Consider the following 21,881-nt stretch of genomic DNA (forward strand, 5'->3'; position numbering starts at 1 on the left):
TGTCTGTGATGTGTATGCCGAGGAACTTAAAACTTGCTACCCTCTCCACTACTGTTCCATCGATGTGGATAGAGGGGGGTGTTCCCTCTGATGTTTCCTGAAGTCCACAATCATCTCCTTAGTTTTGTTGACGTTGAGTGTGAGGTTATTTTCCTGACACCACACTCCGAGGGCCCTCACCTCCTCCCTGTAGGCCGTCTCGTTGTTGTTGGTAATCAAGCCTACCACTGTTGTGTCGTCCGCAAACTTGATGATCGATAGGATAGTCAGCTTTACGAGGGTATGTTTAGCAGCATAAGTGAAGGAGGCTTTGTTGCGAAATAGGAAGCTGATTCTAGATTTAACTTTGGATTGGAGATGCTTAATGTGAGTCTGGAAGGAGAGTTAACTGTCTAACCAGACACCTAGGTATTTGTAGTTGTCCACATATTCTAAGTCAGAACCATCCAGAGTAGTGATGCTAGACGGGCGGGCGTGTGCAGACAGTGAACGGTTGAAGAGCATGCATTTAAGAGCACGTTGAGGCCACGGAAGGAGTGTTGTATGGCATTGAAGCTCATCTGGAGGTTTGTTAACACAGTGTCCAAATAAAGGCCAGAAGTATACAGAATGATGTCGTCTGCGTAGAGGTGGATCAGAGAATCACCAGCAGCAAGAGCAACATCATTGATGTATACAGAGAAGAGAGTCGGCCCGATAATTGAACCCTGTGGCACCCCCATAGAGACTGCCAGAGGATCCGACAACAGGCTTTCCGATTTGACACACTGAACTCTATCTGAGAAATAGTTGGTGAACCAGGCAAGGCAGTCATTTGAGAATTCCAAGGCTGTTGTCTGCCAAAAAGAATGTGGTGATTGACAGAGTCGAAAGCCTTGGCCAGGTTGATGAATACGGCTGCATAGTACTGTCTTTTATCGATGGCGGTTATGATGTCATTTAGGACCTTGAGCGTGGCTAAGGTGCACCCATGACCAGCTCGGAAACCAGATTGCATAGCTGAGAAGGTACGGTGGGATTCGAAATGGTCGGTGATCTGTTTGTTAACTTGGCTTTCGAAGACTTTAGAAAGGCAGGGTAGGATAGATATAGGTCTGTACCAGTTTGGGTCTAAGAGTGTCTCCCCCTTTTGAAGAGGGGGATAACCGCGGCAGCTTTCCAAGCTTTAGGAATCTCAGACTACACAAAAGAGAGGTTGAACAGGCTAGTAATAGGGGATGCAACAATTGCGGCGGATAATTTTAGAAAGAGAGGGTCCAGATTGTCTAGCCCAGCTGATATGTTGGGGTCCAGATTTTGCAGCTCATTCAGAACATCAGCTGTCTGGATTTGGGTGAAGGAGAAGTGGGGAAGGCTTGGGCAAGTTGCTGTGGGGGCTGCAGAGCTGTTGGCCGGGGTAGGGGTAGCCAGGTGAAAAGCATGGCCAGCCGTAGAAAAATGCTTATTGAAATTCTCAATTATAGTGGATTTATCAGTGGTGACAGTGTTTCCTAGCCTCAGAGCAGTGGGCAGCTGGGAGGACGTACTCTTATTCTCCATGGACTTTAGTGTCCCAGAATTTTTTGGAGTTTGTGCTAAAGGATGCAAATTTATCCTTTGCTTGCCTAACTGCCTGTGTATATTGGTTTCTAGCTTCCCTGAAAGTTGCATATCGCGGGGGCTATTCAATACCAATGCTGTACACCACAGGATGTTTTTGTGCTGGTCAAGGGCAGTCAAGTCTAGAGTGATCCAAGGGATATATCTGTTCTTAGTTCAATTTTTTTTTAATGGGGCATGCTTATTTATGTGGCTTTATGTAGTTTGTTTAGGGATGGACTATTTGCGTTGCACTAGCCATGTTGCCCCCCCCCCCCCCCCAAAGGTGTATCAGAACTCTACTGCAAGGCCTGTACCCATAGAATGGCATTCTATTTCTATCTAAGGTACCCATAGCTTAGGGAAGACGGGGGAACAAGGGCTGCGTTTACACAGGCAGGCCTATTGATATCTTTCCACAAATTGGTCTTTTGACCAATCACATCAGATCTTTTTCCAGAATTAAATGAGTGAAAACAAATATTAGAATTGGGCTGCCTGTGTAGAGACGCAGTAACACGGTGCACAAAGTAACGACTAAATAACTAGTAGAAATAACTTAAAGCTGTTAAACCTAGGAAGATTGTTTTTATTATTTTTTTGTACATATTTTTTTATTTCACCTTTTATTTAACCAGGTAGGCCAGTTGAGAACAAGTTCTCCTTTAACCTTTTTTCTTCCTAATTTTGTGATATCCAATTGGTAGTTAGTTTTGTCCCATCACTGCAACTCCCCTACAGAATCGGGAGAGGCGACGGTTGAGAGCCATGCGTCCTCCGAAACACGACCCAGCCAAGCCACACTGCTTCTTGACACAGTGCTCGCTTAACCCGGAAGCCAGCTGCACCAATGTGTCGGAGGAAACACTGTCCGGCTGGCGATATTGGTGGTTGTTGTCTTGTCCCATCGCTGCAACTTCCGTGCATACTCTATACAGTAGAGATTGAAAAGAAAATAGACCCTATGTGGACAGAAACGTTGCATACAAAACATTGTACAGCGACACTGACAAATATTGCACCAAACATCCTAGTCAGATGCAAAATTGTGTGAATAAGATCTCTGCAAAAATGTCAAAATGAATGACAGATTTCTTGATTCATCTTCATCATAAATTGTCAGAATTAAAGGAAGTGTATACTGGCTGGACAAACAGTACTATTGCCTCTAATTTTTCAACCGAAGGTCTGTGTGGACTTGTCTACTACCAAAGAGGATCTGCCCTGGTTCCGGCAGTCACACGAGGCCAAATAAGATTAGATTTTTGGATTGCTGAGATTAAAGGATATCCAATGTTGCTCATCAAACAAGGGTGATTCTCTTGCCTTCATTCTCGACTCACTTCAACAAGAGCTTGTTTATAGGGCTGTCTTTCGCCCTGTTATCATGACGTGTTGCTGAGGGCAACAAAGCAGCCAAAGCCTTTCATTCTCTCTCCATTTCTCTCTTTGCTCTCCTCCTTGTTTGATCTGACATGTGTTCGCCACGCATCAGCTGTAACCTTTAGAATTTTGAGTGGCTCGATGTTGTGTGTTTTGATTTGCACAAATTGTCAGAGATTCACTTCTGACTAGAGTAATGGAAATATGAAATTGACACTGATTGCTCTTTCCTCCCTCATGTTAATAGCATGTTCACTGTAAAGGGTTTTTCATTCAGCATTCAGATTTTAGCATGGTCACTTGGTTTGGAGTAGTGGTCCGACCGATTAAATCGGAATGGCCGATTAATTGGGGCCGATTTTTATTTATATATATATATACAGTGGGGCAAAAAAGTATTTAGTCAGCCACCAATTGTGTAAATTCTCCCACTTAAAAAGATGAGAGAGGCCTGTAATTTTCATCATAGGTACACTTCAACTATAACAGACAAAATTTTAAGAAAAAAAAATCCAGAAAATCACATTGTATGATTTTTTTATTTGCAAATTATGGTGGAAAATAAACTTTTGTTATTGACCAAATACTTATCTCAATACTTTGTTATATACCCTTTGTTGGGTATATAACAAAGAGGTCAAACGGGGTCAAACTTTTTCTGTAAGTCTTCACAAGTTTTTCACACACTGTTGCTGTTTTTTTGGCCCATTCCTCCATGCAGATCTCCTCTAGAGCAGTGATGTTTTGGGGCTTTTGCTGGGCAACACGGACTTTCAACTCCCTCCAAAGATTTTCTATGGGGTTGAGATCTGGAGACTGGCTAGGCCACACCAGGACCTTGAAATGCTTCTTACGAAGCCACTCCTTCGTTGCGGTGTGTTTGGGATCATTGTCATGCTGAAAGACCCAGCCACGTTTCATCTTCAATGCCCTTGCTGATGGAAGGAGGTTTTCACTCCAAATCTCACGATACATGGCCCCATTCATTATTTTCTTTACACGGATCAGTCGTCCTGGTCCCTTTGCAGAAAAACAGCCCCAAAGCATGATGTTTCCACCACCATGCTTCACAGTAGGTATGGTGTTCTTTGGATGCAACTCAGCATTCTTTGTCCTCCAAACACGACGAGTTGAGTTTTTACCAAAAAGTTCTATTTTGGTTTCATCTGACCATATGACATTCTCCCAATCTTCTTCTGGATCATCCAAATGCTCTCTAGCAAACTTCAGACGGGCCTGGACATGTACTGGCTTAAGCAGGGGGACACGTCTGGCACTGCAGGATTTGAGTCCCTGGTGGTGTAGTGTGTTACTTATGGTAGGCTTTGTTACTTTGATCCCAGCTCTCTGCAGGTCATTCACTACGTCCCTCCGTGTGGTTCTGGGATTTTTGCTCACCGTTCCTGTGATCATTTTGACACTACGGGGTGAGATCTTGCGTGGAGCCCCAGACCGAGGGAGATTATCAGTGGTCTTGTATGTCTTCCATTTCCTAATAATTGCTCCCACAGTTGATTTCTTAAAACCAAGCTGCTTACCTATTGCAGATTCAGTCTTCCCAGCCTGGTGCAGATCTACAATTTTGTTTCTGGTGTCCTTTGACAGCTCTTTGGTCTTGGCCATAGTGGAGTTTGGAGTGTGACTGTTTGAGGTTGTGGACAGGTGTCTTTTATACTGATAACAAGTTCAAACAGGTGCCATTAATACAGGTAACGAATGGAGGACAGAGGAGCCTCTTAAAGAAGAAGTTACAGGTCTGTGAGAGCCAGAAATCTTGCTTGTTTGTAGGTGACCAAATACTTATTTTCCACCATAATTTGCAAATAAATTCATTAAAAATCCTACAATGTAATTTTCTGGATTTTTTTTCTCTCATTTTGTCTGTCATAGTTGAAGTGTACCTATGATGAAAATTACAGGCCTCTCTCATCTTTTTAAGTGGGAGAACTTGCACAATTGGTGGCTGACTAAATACTTTTTTGCCCCACTGTATATGTTACCTTTCCTATTTCGGTAATTATTTAGAATTCCAGTGTGGCCTTATAGCATGTTACACACAGTCTAAACCTTGTTTCTGTGGGAAAAAAATATATAAACACAACATGCAAAAACTTCAAAGATTTGACTGAGTTACAGTTCATATAAGGATATTAGGCCCTAATTTATGGATTTCACATGACTGGGAATATACAGTTGAAGTCGGAAGTTTACATACACCTTAGCAAAATACATTTTAAACTCAGTTTTTCACAATTCCTGACATTTAATCCTAGTAAAAATTTCCTGTCTTAGGTCAGTAAGGATCACCACAATTTTAAGAATGTGAAATGTCAGAATAATAGTAGAGAATTATTTATTTATTTCATCATTCCCAGTGGGTCAGAAGTTTACATACTAATTGAGTGTATTTGGTAGCATTGCCTTTAAATTGTTCAACTTGGGTCAAACGTTTTGGGTAGCCTTCCACAAGCTTCCCACAATAAATTGGGTGCATTTTGGCCCATTCCTCTTAACAGAGCTGGTGTAACTGAGTCAGGTTTGTAGGCCTCCTTGCACACACACAATTTTTCATTCCTGCCCACATATTTTCTATAGGATTGAGGTCAGGGCTTTGTGATGGACACTCCAATACCTTAACTTTGTTGTCCTTAAGCCATTTTGCCACAACTTTGGAAGTATACTTGGGGTCATTGTCCATTTTGGAAGACCCATTTGCGACCAAGCTGTAACTGATGTCTTGAGGTGTTGCTTCAATATATCCACGTAATTTTCCTGCCTCATTATGCCATCTATTTTGTGAAGTGCACCAGTGTCTCCTGCGGCAAAGCACCCCCACAACATGATGCTGCCACCACCATGCCTCACAGTTGGGATGGTGTTCTTCGGCTCGCAAGCCTCCCCCTTTTTGCTCCAAACATAACGATGATCATTATGGCCAAACAGTTCTATTTTTGTTTCATCAGACAAGAGGACATTTCTCCAAAAAGTATGATCTTTGTCCCCATGTGCAGTTGCAAACTGTAGTCTGGCTTTTTTATGGCAGTTTTGGAGCAGTGGCTTCTTCCTTGCTGAGCGGCCTTTCAGGTTATGTTGTTCTGGGATTGATTTGCACTTTTCGCACCAAAGCACCTTCAACTCTAGGAGACAGAACTCCTAGAGTCTCCTTCCTGAGTGGTATGATGGCTGCGTGGTCCCATGATGTTTATACTTGCGTACTATTGTTTGTACAGATGAACGTGGTACCTTCAGGTGTTTGGAAATTGCTCCCAAGGATGAACCAGACTTGTGGAGGTCTACCATTTTTTTCTGAGTTCTTGGCTGATTTCTTTTGATTTTCCTATGATGTCAAGCAAAGAGGCACTGAGTTTGAAGGTAGGCCTTGAAATTCATCCACAGGTACACCTTCAATTGACTCAAATGATGTCAATTAGCCTATCAGAAGCTACTAAAGCCATGACATTGTTTTCTGGAATTGTCCAAGTTGTTTAAAGGCAGTCAACTTAATGTATATAAACTTCTGACCCACTGGAATTGTGATACAGTGAAATAATCTGTCTTTAAATATTTTTTGGAAAGATTACTTGTGTCATGCACAACGTAGATGTCCGAACCGACTTGCCAAAACTCTAGTTTGTTAACAAGAAATTAATGGAGTTTTAATGGCTCCAACATAGGTGTATGTAAACTTCTGACAACTATGTGTATCTCTTTTTTTTTTTATTGGGGCGTGGATCAGAAAGCCAGTCAGTATCTGGTGTGACCATTTGCCTCATGCAGCGTGACACATCTCCTTTGCATAGAGTTGATCAGGTTGTTGATTTTGTCCTGGGAATATTGTCCCACTCTTTCTCAATCGCTGTGCGACATTGCTGGATATTGGCGGGAACTGGAACACGCTGTCATACACGTCGATCCAGATCATCCCAAACATGAGGTGATGGCGGTGGATGAATGGCACGACAATGGTCCTCAGGATCTCTTCACAGTATCTGTGCATTCAAATTGCAATCGATTTAAAACTTCAATTGTGTTTGATGTCCGTAGCTGATGCCTGCCCATACCATAACCCCACCGCCACCATGGGGCACTCTGCTCACAACGGTGACATCAACAAATTGCTCACCCACACAACGCCATACACATGGTCTGCGGGTGTGAGGCCGGTTGGATGTACTGCCAAATTCTCAAAAATTACGTTGGAGGTGGCTTATGGTAGAGAAAGGAGCATTCAATTCTCTGGCAACCGCTTATTGGACATTCCTGCAGTCAACATGCCAGTTGCACGCTCCCTCAACTTGGGACATCAGTGGCATTGTGTTGTGTGACAAAACTGCACATTTTAGAGTGGCCTGTTATTGTCCCCTGCACAAGGTGAGCCTGTGTAATGATCATGCTGTGTAATCATCTTCTTAATATGCCACACCTGTCAGGTGGATGGATTATCTTGGCAAAGGAGAAATGGTCACTAACAGGGATGTAAACAAATTTGTGCACAACATTTGAGAGAAGCTTTTTGTGCATTTGGAAAAATCATTTATTTTTGATCAGTGTAGTTTGTTAACCAATTCAGTGGGAAAAGGTTATACGGACACTCCTGACCGGCAAACCAATATTTCATTTCAGAATTTGTTAAAATTAGGTTATGGTAAGGGTGAAGGATTGGTTAGGGTCAGTTTTAGATTTTGGTTAGTTGTTTTGCAGGTCCGCAGTGTCTATCCCAATTCAGTGTCTTAGAAGTGAAGAGGCCTCGATGAAAGAAGAGATGGGTAAAAAGAGTGATGTAAGCGAAATTAACACCGGGGGGAGCGTGGTATGTTCTTTAGCTCTGTCTCAATCTCAATCATGATCTGTCCTCTACTGTAGATTAATTTAAAGATTGCGGAGCACCGTGCATTTGCACGAAACAGGGGAGCTGCACAGCGAGGGAAATCAGGATAGTCTGAGCAAGCTTTTTCAAAACAAATGGTGTCCTATACCACTCAGGGTCCATTGGTATACTGAATATTTGCTTTCTGTGATCTGTCTAATTGTAGGGACATATTTGTTTCTCAGAGAATCGTATTGACAGGTAGTAATCCACTGTGTCAATGTAGCGATCATATGCGTTTTCAATAATTCCCATGGTTTTTCCATAAGTGGATCACACCTGTGAACAAGCGTAGATATCCTGATATCACCTATCTACTGAGGAAATAAAAAATATATATATTTTCCTGCCAGCACAGATCTTTCTGCACAGATCCCTCTGTGAACATACTTTGGATGGTGTATCAATACACACAGTCACTACAAAGATACAGGCGCCCTTCCTAACTCAGTTGCTGGAGAGGAAGGAAACCTGTAAATTACAGTGAAAAAAAGGAATCCTGTGCAGAATATAAAAAAATATTCCAAAACATGCATCCTGTTTAAGGCACTAAAGGAATAATGCTACATATGTGGCAAAGATAAAACTTTTTGTCCTGAATACATGCAGGTAGCCTCGTGGTTAGAGTGTTGGGCCAGTAACCAAAACGTTGCTGGATCGAATCCCCAAGCTGACAAGGGAAAAAGTTAACCCACTGTTCCCCAGTAGGCCATCATTGTAAATAAGAATTTGTTCTTAACTGACTTACCTAGTTAAATAAAGGGTACATTTATTTGGGGGGAAAATCCAACAACACATCACGGAGTACCACTCTTCATATTTTCAAGCATGGCGGTAGCTGCATCATATTATGCGTATGCTTGTCATCGGCAATGACAATGGAGTTTTTAGGATAAAAAGAAACAGAATAGAGCTAAGCACAAGAAAAATCATAGAAGAAAACTTGGTTCAGTCTGCTTTCCAACAGACTCTGGGAGACACTCACCTTTCAGCAGGACAATTATCTAAAACACAAGGCCAAATATACACTGGAGTTGCTTACTAAGACGACAGCGAATGCTCCCGAGTGGCCTAGTTACAGATTTGACTTATATCGGCTTGAAAATCTGTGGCAAGACTTGAATGTCTGTCTAGCAATGATCAACAACCAACTTGAGAGCTTAAAGATATTTTTAAAGAATGTACAAATATTGTACAATCCAGGTGTGCAAAGCTCTTAGACTTTACCCAGAAAGAGCTGTAATCGCTGCCAAAGGTGATTCTAACATCTATTGACTCAGCGGTGTGTATACTTATCTAATCAAAACATATTACTGTTTTCCATTAATAAAAGTTAGATTTTTTTCTACTTTGACAGTATTTTGTGTAGATCATTGACAAGGAATGACAAAAAAAAGTCAAGAGGTGTGAATACTTTCTGAAGACACTGTAGCCTGTATCTCAGGCCTAACACAGTGGTTCATACGTATATATATATATATGTGTGTGTGTGTGTATATATATATATATCACAGAAAAGGCTGGCAAGCGACTGTCAGATGGCATGATTGAATTGTTCCGTCTCACTGTCACCAGAGAGGCTATTACTTCAAATTAGCATACACATTCAAACCAGAACAGATGGATTTGTCACATTCCAGTCGCCATCTTCCTGTGAGATTGGCTGCTCTTGTGCTGCGTGATGGAGATAAGACACCTGTCTGGGTTTGGATCGGGAGGAAAGGCTAGTGGAAAATACCCCTCCCAGCCCCGCCCAACGCCCGACCTGATGAGGCCTCCATCCAGCGCCCCATGGGAGGTCCAGAAAAGCAGTCGTTCCAATACAAAGTGGTGATTTGTGTGCCGATTGGCTAGTGGGGAACAAAGCCATTCCATCAGTATGTTTGTCTCAGAGTTTGTGATTTTGGGAAGTTATGTTTGAAGACAGCTCTTGAACGGTGCCTGTCCTCTGTCACATTCAAAAGGGGGCACATCAGCAAAGGCTGAGAATGACTGTGTCAGCAGGTGAGGGTTGGGTGAACAGTGATGCCCAGGCAATCTCTTTCCTCTACATAATAATGCATCCATGGCTTCTTATCACCCAAGACTCAAGGTTAAGCCTCTAAAAAATGCATTTGCTGAAATTATACAACTCCTTTTCTATTGAAACATGAGATTACTGAACTTCGATCATGCATAAATGCCTAGGCATAAATGTGTGATTTAATTTATTTATTTTTTAAAGTGAAAATATAAGCTAGTACGTGGACCGGCCGTGTTGTCATGCAATTACAATTCAGACACAATCAAAGAAAACACCTGTGTTTACCTAAAACATATTTCACCATTGGAATGAACTGTACACACCATTGTCTTCCGATTTGATGGCGTCACTCTAGCGCAACAAACGTCTGACTGACGTAAGACAATGCTGTACACACTAGAAAAAGGAGATACAGTGGATGGGTCTAAAAAGGAAATTGGTTAAATATATACATTTTGCTTTCACTGTGATTCATTAGCCACTCACTAATAAAATGATTTTTTTCGATTTTTCTTTTGTAATTATGTATGACAGAATGGATCAATTGGAAATATTGAGAATGAAAAATGCTCTTAGCTACCCGAGGATCAATACCATATAATTTCCAGATCAGCTTAAACTAATGGGTTTTCTATTGGCTTCAGTTAAGGGTGATAATCTCCCTGGCACCATTTTCATGGTTACATTTACATTCCTTTGCAAAAAGCAGTCAATTTAAAAACTGAACCGCTTGCCTCCTAACAGTCTGAAAATATCAAAATAAACATGCTAATCTCCTGCCTTGCATATTGCGCAAGCCATAGCAACTCCTCCCTCAGTCGTACATAGGAAGCCATATTCCTCTCCTCTCGCTAATAAAGACAGCTCAGAGAACACTTCAATTGCTCCTCCCCACTTAGTTGACTTCGCTTTGAAATGTCAAATCGGGGCAAATGTTAAGGGCCGCTTATGAAGTTCCCATGTCCTTCTCAGTCATGCCTCATCGTACAAGACTCATCCCTTCTCGGGCACGCATGGCCGAGATATATATTATGCCATAGGTGGTCCTCATCTACGATTAATGGATCAACACAGAGTTAAAACAAAAAGACCCCCAGGGTGCCCTGGAAAATCGTGTTCTCTTACAGTCCGCTGCATAAACATCAACTGTGACTCTGCAAACGCTTATGTTTTGGCCCAGCAACAAGACACAAAGGCAGACTTTTTTCTTTTTTTTAAACAAATGGACAAAGTAACTGAAATGGCAGAGGTGAGCCGGTGGAAACTAGACCACCTACGCAGACCAACTGAGAATATGCAATGAGGGACAGGAAGATAAATGTCACAAGCGAAATGTCCCGCAACGGCCAGAGTGCATAAAGCACCATATTTGGAAATAAGCACTAAGTTTCAAAGACCAAATCCACAACCATTGACATTTTTCTTAAAGCATAATCCACCATGGGGAGACAAAAACGCTAAAGTTCATATAACTGTCAGGAGGCTTTAACTCTGAATAATACTGAGATTTTATGGAAGTCAACGAGCTCAGACAGAGCCAGTCGAAGCTGCCTTGAACACACGCTGTGAAACGTCCCTAACCCAAAGCAACCATGAGGGAGCCTTCAGGGGTGAAAGGACCCAAGATGCTCTCCCAGTTGGGCTAGCCTTATTTGGGACTTGGGCTGACCTCAGCCTGTGGGACAACCCCGGCTTCATGGCTGTCTTCTTTGAGGAGTCCTTCTGACGCCCAATTCCTTGTGGCTTTATGCTCTGCCTCACACTGCAGTGTGCTTTATTTAGGCTCCTGACCCATAGGACGACAGGGGAGCTCTCGAAGAAACTTCTCCAGGGCTCATCCAACTTCCTTGGATAGGGAAGTAAAGAAATGTTTGGTTCATTTCTGTTCAAAGTTTGATCATAAGAACTAGTTGTCCAATCCTGATGACAAATCCTGAAGAATGTTTAGGGAATGTTTATGGGTCATACTACAGCTCGCGGCTGGGCTTCCCTTTGTAGTCTGTAATAGTTTGCAAGCCCTGCCACATCTGACAAGCGTCAGAGCCGGTGTAGGATGATTCAATCTTAGCCCTGTATTGACGCTTTTCTGTTCAAAGTTTGATCATAAGAACTAGTTGTACAATCCTGATGACAAATCCTGAAGAATGTTTAGGGAATGTTTATGGGTCCTGTTTTTAATGATTATGCAGCCTCGTCAGTGGCTTGCCAAAAACGTGAAAAATGTTATGCACCCTATGATCCTACCACTCCGAGAGAGAAATACATTTTCATATCGATTTTGCTTTCAAACATTTTTAATTAACCCGACTTTCAAACTAACAACGATCAAATCAAAGTTTGTCACGTGCGCCGAATACAACAGCTGTCAACCTTACAGTGAAATGCTTACTTACAGGCTCTAACCAATGGTGCCAAAAAAAAGTTTGTGTGTGTGTGTGTCGGTAAGTAAATGAAACAACAGTGAAAAGACATTTGAAAAAAGAGTAGCAAGGCTATATACAGACACCTGTTAGTCAGGCTTATTGAGGTAGTATGAACATGTAGGTATTGTTAAAGTGACTGTGCATATATGATGAACAGAGAGTAGCAGAAGCGTAAAAAGAGGGGTTGCGGGTGGTGGGACACAATGCAGATATCCCAGTTAGCCACTGTGCGGGAGCACTGGTTGGTCGGGCCAATTTAGGTAGTATGAACATGAATGTATAGTTAAAGTGACGAAGCATATAAGATAAACAGAGAGTAGCAGCAGTGTAAAAGAGGGATTGGGGGGACACACAATGCAAATAGTCTTATGGCTTGGGGGTAAAAACTGTTGAAGCCTTTTTGTCCTAGACTTGGCACTCCGGTACCGCTTGCCATGCGGTAGTAGAGAGACCAGGTCTATGGTTGGGGTCTTTGACCATTTTTAGGGCCTTCCTCTGACACCGCCTGGTGTAGAGGTCCTGGATGGCAGGCAGCTTTGCCCCAGTAATGTACTGGGCCGTACGCACTATCCTCTGAAGTGTCTTGTGGTCGGAGGCCGAGCAATTGCCATACCAGGCAGTGATGCAACCGGTCAGGATGCTCTCGATGTTGCAGCTGTAGAACCTTTTGAGGATCTCAGGACCCATCCCAAATCCTTTTTAGTTTCCTGAGGGGGAACAGGCTTTGTCGTGCCCTCTTCACGACTGTCTTGGTGTGTTTGGACCAATCTAGTTGATGTGGACACCAAGGAATTTGAAGTTCTCAAACTGCTCCACTACAGCCCCATCGATGAGAATGGGGACGTGCTCGGTGCTCCTCAGGATCCAGTTGCAGAGGGAGGTGTTTAGTCCCAGGATCCTTAGCTTGGTGATGAGCTTTGAGGGTACTATGTTGTTGAAAGCTGAGCTGTAGTCAATGAACAGCATTCTCACATAGGTGTTCCTTTTGTCCAGTTGGGAAAGGGCAGTGTGGAGTGCAATAGAGATTGCATAATCTGTGGATCTATTTGGGCGGTATGCAAATTAGAGTGGGTCTAGGTTTTCTGGGATAATGGTGTGGATGTGAGCCATTACCAACCTTTCAAAGCACTTCATGGCTATGGACATGAGTGCTACAGGTCTGTAGTCATTTAGGCAGGTTGCCTTTGTGGCCTTGGGCACAGGGACTATGGTGGTCTGCTTGAAGCATGTGTTACAGACTCAATCAGGGACATGTTGAAAATATCAGTGAAGACACCTGCCAGTTGGTCAGCACATGCCCGGAGCACACGTCCTGGTAATCCATCTGGCCCCGCAGCCTTGTGTATGTTGACCTGTTTAAAGGTCTTACTCACATCGGCTACGGAGAGCATGATCACACAGTAGTCCGGAACAGCTGATGCTCTCATGCATGCCTCAGTGTTGCTTGCCTCGGAGCGAGCATAGAAGTGATTTAGCTCGTCTGGTAGGCTCGTGTCAATGGGAAGCTCGCGGCTGGGCTTCCCTTTGTAGTCTGTAATAGTTTGCAAGCCCTGCCACATCCGACGAGCGTCAGAGCTGGTGTAGTATGATTTAATCTTAGCCCTGTATTGACGCTTTGCCTGTTTGATGGTTCGTCGCAGGGCATAGCGGGATTTCTTGTCAGCTTCCGGGTTAGAGTCCCGCACCTTGAAAGTGGCAGCTCTACCCTTTAGCTCAGTGCAAATGTTGCCTGTAATCCATGGCTTCTGGTTGGGGTATGTACGTTCAGTCACTGTGGGGACGACGTCCTCAATGCACTTATTGATAAAGCCAGTGACTGATGTGGTGTATTCCTCAATGTCATAGGAAGAATCTCGGAACATGTTCCAGTCTGTGATAGCAAAGCAGTCCTGTAGTTTTGCATCTGCTTCATCTGACCATTTTTTTTTACTTTCACTGGTGCTTCATGCTTTAATTAGTGGTCGGATTTACCAAATGGAGGGCGAGGGAGAGCTTTGTACGCGTCTCTGTGTGTGGAGTACAGGTGATGTAGAATTTTTTTCTCTCTGGTTGCACATTTAACATGTTAATAGAGATTTGGTAGAACTGATTTAAGTTTCCCTGCATTAAAGTCTCCGGCCACTAGGAGCGCCACCTCTGGATGAGTGGTTTCCTGTTTGCTTATTTCCTTATACAGCTGGCTGAGTGCGGTCTTAGTGCCAGCATCTGTCTGTGGTGGTAAATAAACAGCCACGAAAAGTATAGCTGAGATCTCTCTAGGCAAGTAGTGTGGCCTGCAGTTTATCACAATATACTCTACTTCAGGCGAGCAAAATCTAGACTTCATTAGATTTCGTGCACCAGCTGTTGTTTACAAATATGCACAGACCGCCCCTCCTCATCTTACCGGAGTGTGCTGTTCTATCCTGCCCGTGCAGCGTGTATCCCGCTAGCTGAATATCCATGTTGTCATTCAGCCACGATTCCGTGAAGCATAGGATATTACATTTTTTTATGTCCCGTTGGTAGGATATTCGTGATCTCGTCTAGTTTATTGTCCAATGATTGCACGTTGGCGAGTAATATTGACGGTAACGGCAGCTTTCCTAGTTGTCTTCTGTGGGTCCGGACGAGGCATCCGGCTCTTCATCCTCTGCGTCGCTTCCTTTTGCCAATAATTGGGATGTCTGCCCTGTGGGTTGTTTGGAGAATATCATGTGAGTCCTGCTTGCTGCTGTTGTTGTTGAAAAAATCTTTGTCTGATCCGAGGTGAGTGATCACTGTCCTGATGTCCAGAAGCTCTTTTCTGCCGTAAGATACGGTTGCAGAAACATTATGTACAAAATCATTTACAAGTATTGTGAAGAAAAAAACACATAATAGCACAATTGGTTAGGAGACCGTAAAACGGCGGCCATCTTCTCCGGCGCCATCTTGTGTGTGATATCTGGAATTATCTGAAAAAAATCTCATAATCATATTCTTGTTATTCATTAGGGATAATGTCTTAGCCAGATAATTAAATTAAAACAAAAATGTGTAATTTTGGTATATCATTCTGAAAGTTTTGTTTGTACAAATCCAGGGATATGCATGTTCTTGGAACCATTTGAAAGGAAAAACTTAAGTTTGTGGAACTGTGAAAGGAATGTAGGAGAATAACACAATAGATCTGGTAAAAAGATAATAATTACCATCTTTGAAATGTAAGAGAAAAGCCATAATGTATTATTCCAGCCCAGGTGCAATATACATTTCGGTGGCAGCAATGTATGTGGAAAGTTTTAGACTGATCCAATGGACTATTGCATTTCTGTTCAAAGTTTTGTATCAAGACTGCCCAAACAGGCCTAATTTGTTTATTAATAACTTATGTTCAAAATTGTGCACTCTCCTCAAACAATAGCATGGTATTATTTCACTGTAATAGCTACTGTAAATTAGACAGTGCAGTTAGATTAACAAGAATTTAAGCTTTATGCCAAAATCAGATACAGTTGATGTCGAAAGTTTACATACACCTTAGCCAAATACATTTAAACTCAGTTTTTCACAATACCTGACATTTAATCCTAGTAAAAATTCCCTGTCTTAGGTCAGTTAGGATCACCACTATTTCAAGAATGTGAAATTATTTATTGCAGCTATAATTTCTTTCATCACATTCCCAGTGGGTCAGAAGTTTACATACACACGATTAGTATTTGGTAGCATTGCCTTTACATTTTTTTAAACTTGAGTGAAACATTTTGGGTAGCCTTCCACAAGCTTCCCACAATAAGTTGGGTGAATTTTGGCCCATTCCTCCTGACAGAGCTGGTGTAACGCTGTCAGGTTTTTAGGCCTCCTTGCTCGCACACACTTTTTCAGTTGTGCCCACAAATTTTCTATAGGATTGAGGTCAGGGCTTTGTGATGGCCACTCCAATACCTTGACTTGTTGTCCTTAAGCCATTTTGCCACAACTTTGGAAGTATGCTTGGGGTCATTGTCCATTTGGAAGACCCATTTGCAACCAAGCTTTAACCTCCTGATGTCTTGAGAGGTTGCTTCAATATATCCACATAATTTTCCATCCTCATGACGCCATCTATTTTGTGAAGTGCACCAATCCCTCCTGCAGCAAAACACCCCCACAACATGATGCTGCCACCCCATGCTTCATGGTTGGGATGGTGTTCTTCAGCTTGCAAGCCTCCCCCTTTTTCCTCCAAACATAACGATGGTCATAATAGTTATATTTTTGTTTCATCAGACCAGAGGACATTTTTCCAAAAAGTACGATCTTTGTCCCCATTTGCAGTTGCAAACCGTAGTCTGGCTTTTTTATGGCGGTTTTGGAGCAGTGTCTTCCTTGCTGAGCGGCCTTTCAGGTTATGTCGATATAGGACTTGTTTTACTGTGGATATAGATACTTTTGTACCTGTTTCCTCCAGCATCTTCACAAGGTCCTTTGCTGTTGTTCTGGGATTGATTTTCACTTTTCACACAAAAGTACGTTCATCTCAAGGGGACAGAACGCGTCTCCTTCCTGAGCGGTATGATGGCTGAGTGGTCCCATGGTGTTTATACTTGCGTACTATTGCTTTTACAAATGAACGTGGTACCTTCAGGCGTTTGGAAATTGCTTCCAAGGATGAAGCAGACTTGGAGGTCTACAAAAAAAAATGTTTTGGCTATTTCTTTTGATTTTCCCATGACATCAAGCAAAGAGGCACTGAGTTTGAAGGTAGGCCTTGAAATACATCCACAGGTACACCTCCAATTGACTCAAATGATGTCAATTAGCCTATCAGAAGCTTCTAAAGCCATGACATCATTTTCTGGAATTGTCCAAGCTGTTTAAAGGCACAGTCAACTTAGTCTATGTAAACATCTGACCCACTGGAATTGTGATACAGTGAATAAGTGAAATCATCTGTCTATAAACAATTGTTGGAAAACTCACTTGTGTTATGCACAAAGTAGATGTCCTAACTAACTTGCCAAAACTCTAGTTTGTTAACAAGACATTTGTGGAGTGGTTGAAAAACGAGTTTTAATGACTCCAACCTAACTGTATGTAAACCTCCGACTTCAACTGTATCTCTATGTCCTGGGAAATTTCCCATGGAAGGGACACTGATCCTGAAGAAGATAAAGTATTTGGCAACAAGAATAAATAAAAATCACAATTTCAATGGTCTTGTTATTTCAATAGTAACATCCTTCATGTCAAAAAAAACATAGGTAGTGTTCATAATGCTAAATAAGTATTCTGCAAGGTTTTTCCAAAATTCTAACACAAATTTACATTCAAAGAACAAGTGAAAACGCATATCATCAATAGCCATAAATTTAGACAACATTAGATATCAATGTAATTCTATGTATAAATTTAAAGTACACTTCCTTAAATTAGTTTGATTTAGAATATTTGTAAGGCCTTAACCAAGCTTTTTTCCAGACAGTGTCAGGAATAAGCATGTTCCCGAAAATGTTTCCTCGAGGCATAAGCTGGTTCCGTGAATGGAGAATTTGTTTTATATATTACAACAAGATTTCTCAACTAAGCCCACGCCTTCCAAACAAAGTTCTGGTTAAGCTTTGTGATCATCACCAAAGCTAAGATGAGTTTTCATTAGTGTAGTTAGACCACTGGGAATGGCTTTGATCACAGAAATAAACTCTCTGAAAGGTATTGGAAACTCATTAAATGTTATAAATTGTTCATATGTATGAATTTCACCCCTGTTGTCAAAAACCTCAAGAACAAAGTCAAAATTCCTCTCAAGATAGATTGGGTAGAACAATGACTTATTCCTTAGAGTTATGTCTGAATTATTCCACAAAAGAGCTTTCATTTTCCAGGCCATTAAAGCTTGTTGGTGAAACCTAGCCAATTTTGCAGGTAATCTTTCAGGAATATAATTACATTACAGTACAAATCTAAGACCTCCCAATTTACTAAACACATTATTTGGAATGAAATACCATATTGATCAAACATCTTTTCAACCAGTTGATCTTGAAAGTGTTATTTTATGTCAACAAAATCCAACACTTCCAGACCGAGTCTTGTTGATCTCTTTACAAGTAGAATGATTTACAAAAAAGATAATGAGGGGTACACAAAGCGAGACAGTCCCTCTGCCTTGGACAGAAGTACTCTTCCAAGTATAGAAAGATCCCGTTGTAGCCAATTATTATTAAATATATTTTTGGTTTTCTTAATTTTAGGAGAGAAATTCATATGTTGTCTAAGTGTTTTTTTGACAGAAGTATTCCTAAATATTTAACACAGTCCTTTATAGGTATATATTCTATTTCATCAGGCTCAAACTCAGCAAAAAAAGAAACATCCTCTGTCAACTGCGTTTATTTTCAGCAAACTTAACATGTGTAAATATCTGTATGAACATAAGAGTCAACAACTAAGATATAAACTGAACAAGTTCCAGAGACATGTGACTAACAGAAATTGAATAATGTGTCCCTGAACAAAGGAGGGGGGGGGGGGGGGGGGGGGTTGTTCTAAATCAAAAGTAACAGTCAGTATCTAGTGTGGCCACCAGTTGCATTAAGTACTGCAGTGCATCTCCTCCTCATGGACTGCACCAGATTTGCCAGTTCTTGCTGTGAGACGTTACTCCACTCTTCCAGCACCTGCAAGTTCCTGGACATTTCTGGGGGGAATGGCCCTAGCCCTCACCCTCCGATCCAACAGGTCCCAGACGTGCTCAATGGGATTGAGATCCGGGCTCTTCGCTGGCCATGGCAGAACTTTGACATTCCTGTCTTGCAGGAAATCATGCACAGAACGATCAGTATGGCTGGTGGGATTGTCACACTGGAGGGTCATGTTAGGATGAGCCTGCAGGAGGATGTCTTCCCTGTAACAGACAGCATTAAGATTGCCTGCAAACAAGCTCAGTCCGATGATGCTGTGACACACCGCCCCAGACCATGATGGACCCTCCACCTCCAAATCGATCCCACTAACTCTCATTCCTTTGACGATAAACGCGAATCCAACCATCACCCCTGGTTAGACGAAACTGCGTCAGTGAAGAGCACTTTCTGTCAGTCCTGTCTGGTCCAGCGACGGTGGGTTTGTGCCCATAGGTGACGTTGTTGCCGGTGATGTCTGGTGAGGACCTGCCTTACAACAGGCCTACAAGCCCTCAGTCCAGCCTCTCTCAGCCGATTGCAGACAGTCTGAGATGGAGGGATTGTGCGTTCCTGGTGTAACTCGGGCAGTTGTTGTTGCTATCCTGTACCTGCACCGCAGGTGTGATGTTCTGATGTACCAATTCTATGCAGGTGTTGTTACACGTGGTCTGCCACTGCGAGGATGATCAGCTGTCCTTCCTGTCTCACAGTACGGACATTGAAATGTATTGCCCTGGCCACATCTGCAGTCATCATGCCTCCTTGCAGCATGCCTAAGGCACATTCATGCAGATGAGCAGGGACCCTGGGCATCTTTCTTTTGGTGTTTTCAGAGTCAGTAGAAAGGACTCTTTAGTGTCCTAAGTTTTCATAACTGTGACCTTAATTGCTTACCTTCTGTAAGCTGTTAGTGTCTTAAGGACACTAACAAGTGCATGTTCATTAATTATGGTTCTTTGAACAAGCATGGGAAACCAGTGTTTAAACCCTTTACAATGAAGATCTGTGTAGTTATTTGGATTTTCAAATTATCTTTGAAAGACGGTCCTGAAAAGGGGACGTTTCTTTTTCCCCCTGAGTGTATAAACACAAGATTTCACATATAGAAGCATTCATATCATTAAGGGCATGGGCGACCTGGTCTTTGTCTATTAAAAAAGAGCAGTATCATCAGGCAGTTGGGAAATGTTGATTTCTTTGTTAAAAATGGTTATGCCATGCAGATTTGCATTATTCAGAATATCTAGAGATTGAAGTTCCACAACCAAAATGAATTAAAATGGCGAAATTGGGCATCCCTGTCGTACACTTCTGTTGATATTGAATCTTTTGGATGTATTAAGGTTTAGTAACACAAAACTATTTATATATGTGTAAAACATGCAAATTACTTTGATAAACCTTTTGGTTTCGGTGAATTATAAGTGACCTAAAGAGAAATTCATGTTCAATTGTGTCAGGCTTTACACAAGTCCAAAAATAAGACAACCACATCTGAATCAATTGCATCTGAATAATCTAGAAGGTCCAAAACTAAATGAATGTTAAAGGTTATGTGATGGCCCTTCATAAATCCCGTTTGAGTCTAATTTATAATGGTATCTATTCCATTCTTTAATCTTTTGGCATAAACAAGAGCAGTCGATTTGTAGTCAGTATTTAATCAAGTAATTGGTCTCCAATTGTCAGAGAAGGGGCTTTATTGGGCTTTGGAATCACTGCAATAATAAGGCCCTGTTTCATAGTGGAGACCAAAAAAGCAATCTTGAAACATATAAATTCAGAGCCTCTTTCTTCAATTGACACAGGTGAATGGCAAACTGAGTGGAAATCATCAATTACAGGGACATAATTCTGAATGTGGCAAATGTAGCTTTCACAACCATCTTCCTGAAATTGTGAGTTGTAAAGGTTTTCATAAAAGGAATTGAAAAATGTTGATTGTAATGGGGTCTTTGCATTACGCATCCTTCATTTTGAGTGCAGTTAGACTTTCTTTTGTAGCTTCTCTTTTCAAGTACAAAAAAGTAACTAGTGTTTCTTCCCTCTTCAATCCATTTTGTTCTTGATCTGACAAAGGCATCCTTTGCCAGATCTGTGTAAAGCTGTTCTAATTCTAGTTGTAAAGATTTAAATACAGACTCTTCTTCTTGAGATAGATTGTCTTGCTTTAGAAAACTGGCAAGTGTGCTCATCAACTCTTTTTCTCAAAGTGCAACAGCTCTTTGGCACATTTAATGGCTACAACTCAGACTTTATATTTCAACATTTCCCAAGTCTTTTCTTGCAACAATATCTTTGGCTAACGATGTGATGTTTCCAATAAGAATAGGATCTTTAAGAAGTGTGTTGTTTAATTTCCAATATCCTCAAGTACCTTTTTTTTTTAAATAAATTTACTAGCTTGTAAATTCAGGGATATCAAGTGATGATCAGAAAAGGGAGCCAACTGGTGATCTATAACTGAAGCAGTTCATCCCCTAAAGTCTCGCTGCGCGACTTACGTCATAAACTTTGGTCACCAGGCGTGTCCGTGTTGCCTCTCCCTTGCGGAAACAAGCAAGATGTTGTAGCAAAGTCTTTTGTAGCAAAGTCTTTGGTTGCCTAGGCAACACCTCCCACAATGCAGCAGTAGCATACATTGAAATAGAATGGCTTGGAACCTCTAACCCTGACAATTTGACTGGTAAACTCATGGGTACACTCGCAATCATTTCCATGGTAATGTAGAAGGTTCCTTTAAAATATGCTAACTGCTGCCGCTCAAGCAATGGACGGTGCGGTTGAAAATTCACTCCGATTTCAGAGCACTCTCGCCTGAGTGTAGAATAACTGATTCATGAATTTACGAACGCTCAACACCGGTTGAATATGGCCAGTGTCAGTAAACATCGACAAAAAAGTGTAAATAAATTGTTGCCAGCAGCAGTTAGTCACCAAGGATCTGGATAACATAAAAACAGCCTAACCAGCTCTGC

This window comes from Oncorhynchus kisutch, linkage group LG9 (genome assembly GCF_002021735.2).
Source record: "Oncorhynchus kisutch isolate 150728-3 linkage group LG9, Okis_V2, whole genome shotgun sequence".
In the NCBI taxonomy this organism is placed as follows: Eukaryota; Metazoa; Chordata; class Actinopteri; order Salmoniformes; family Salmonidae; genus Oncorhynchus; species Oncorhynchus kisutch.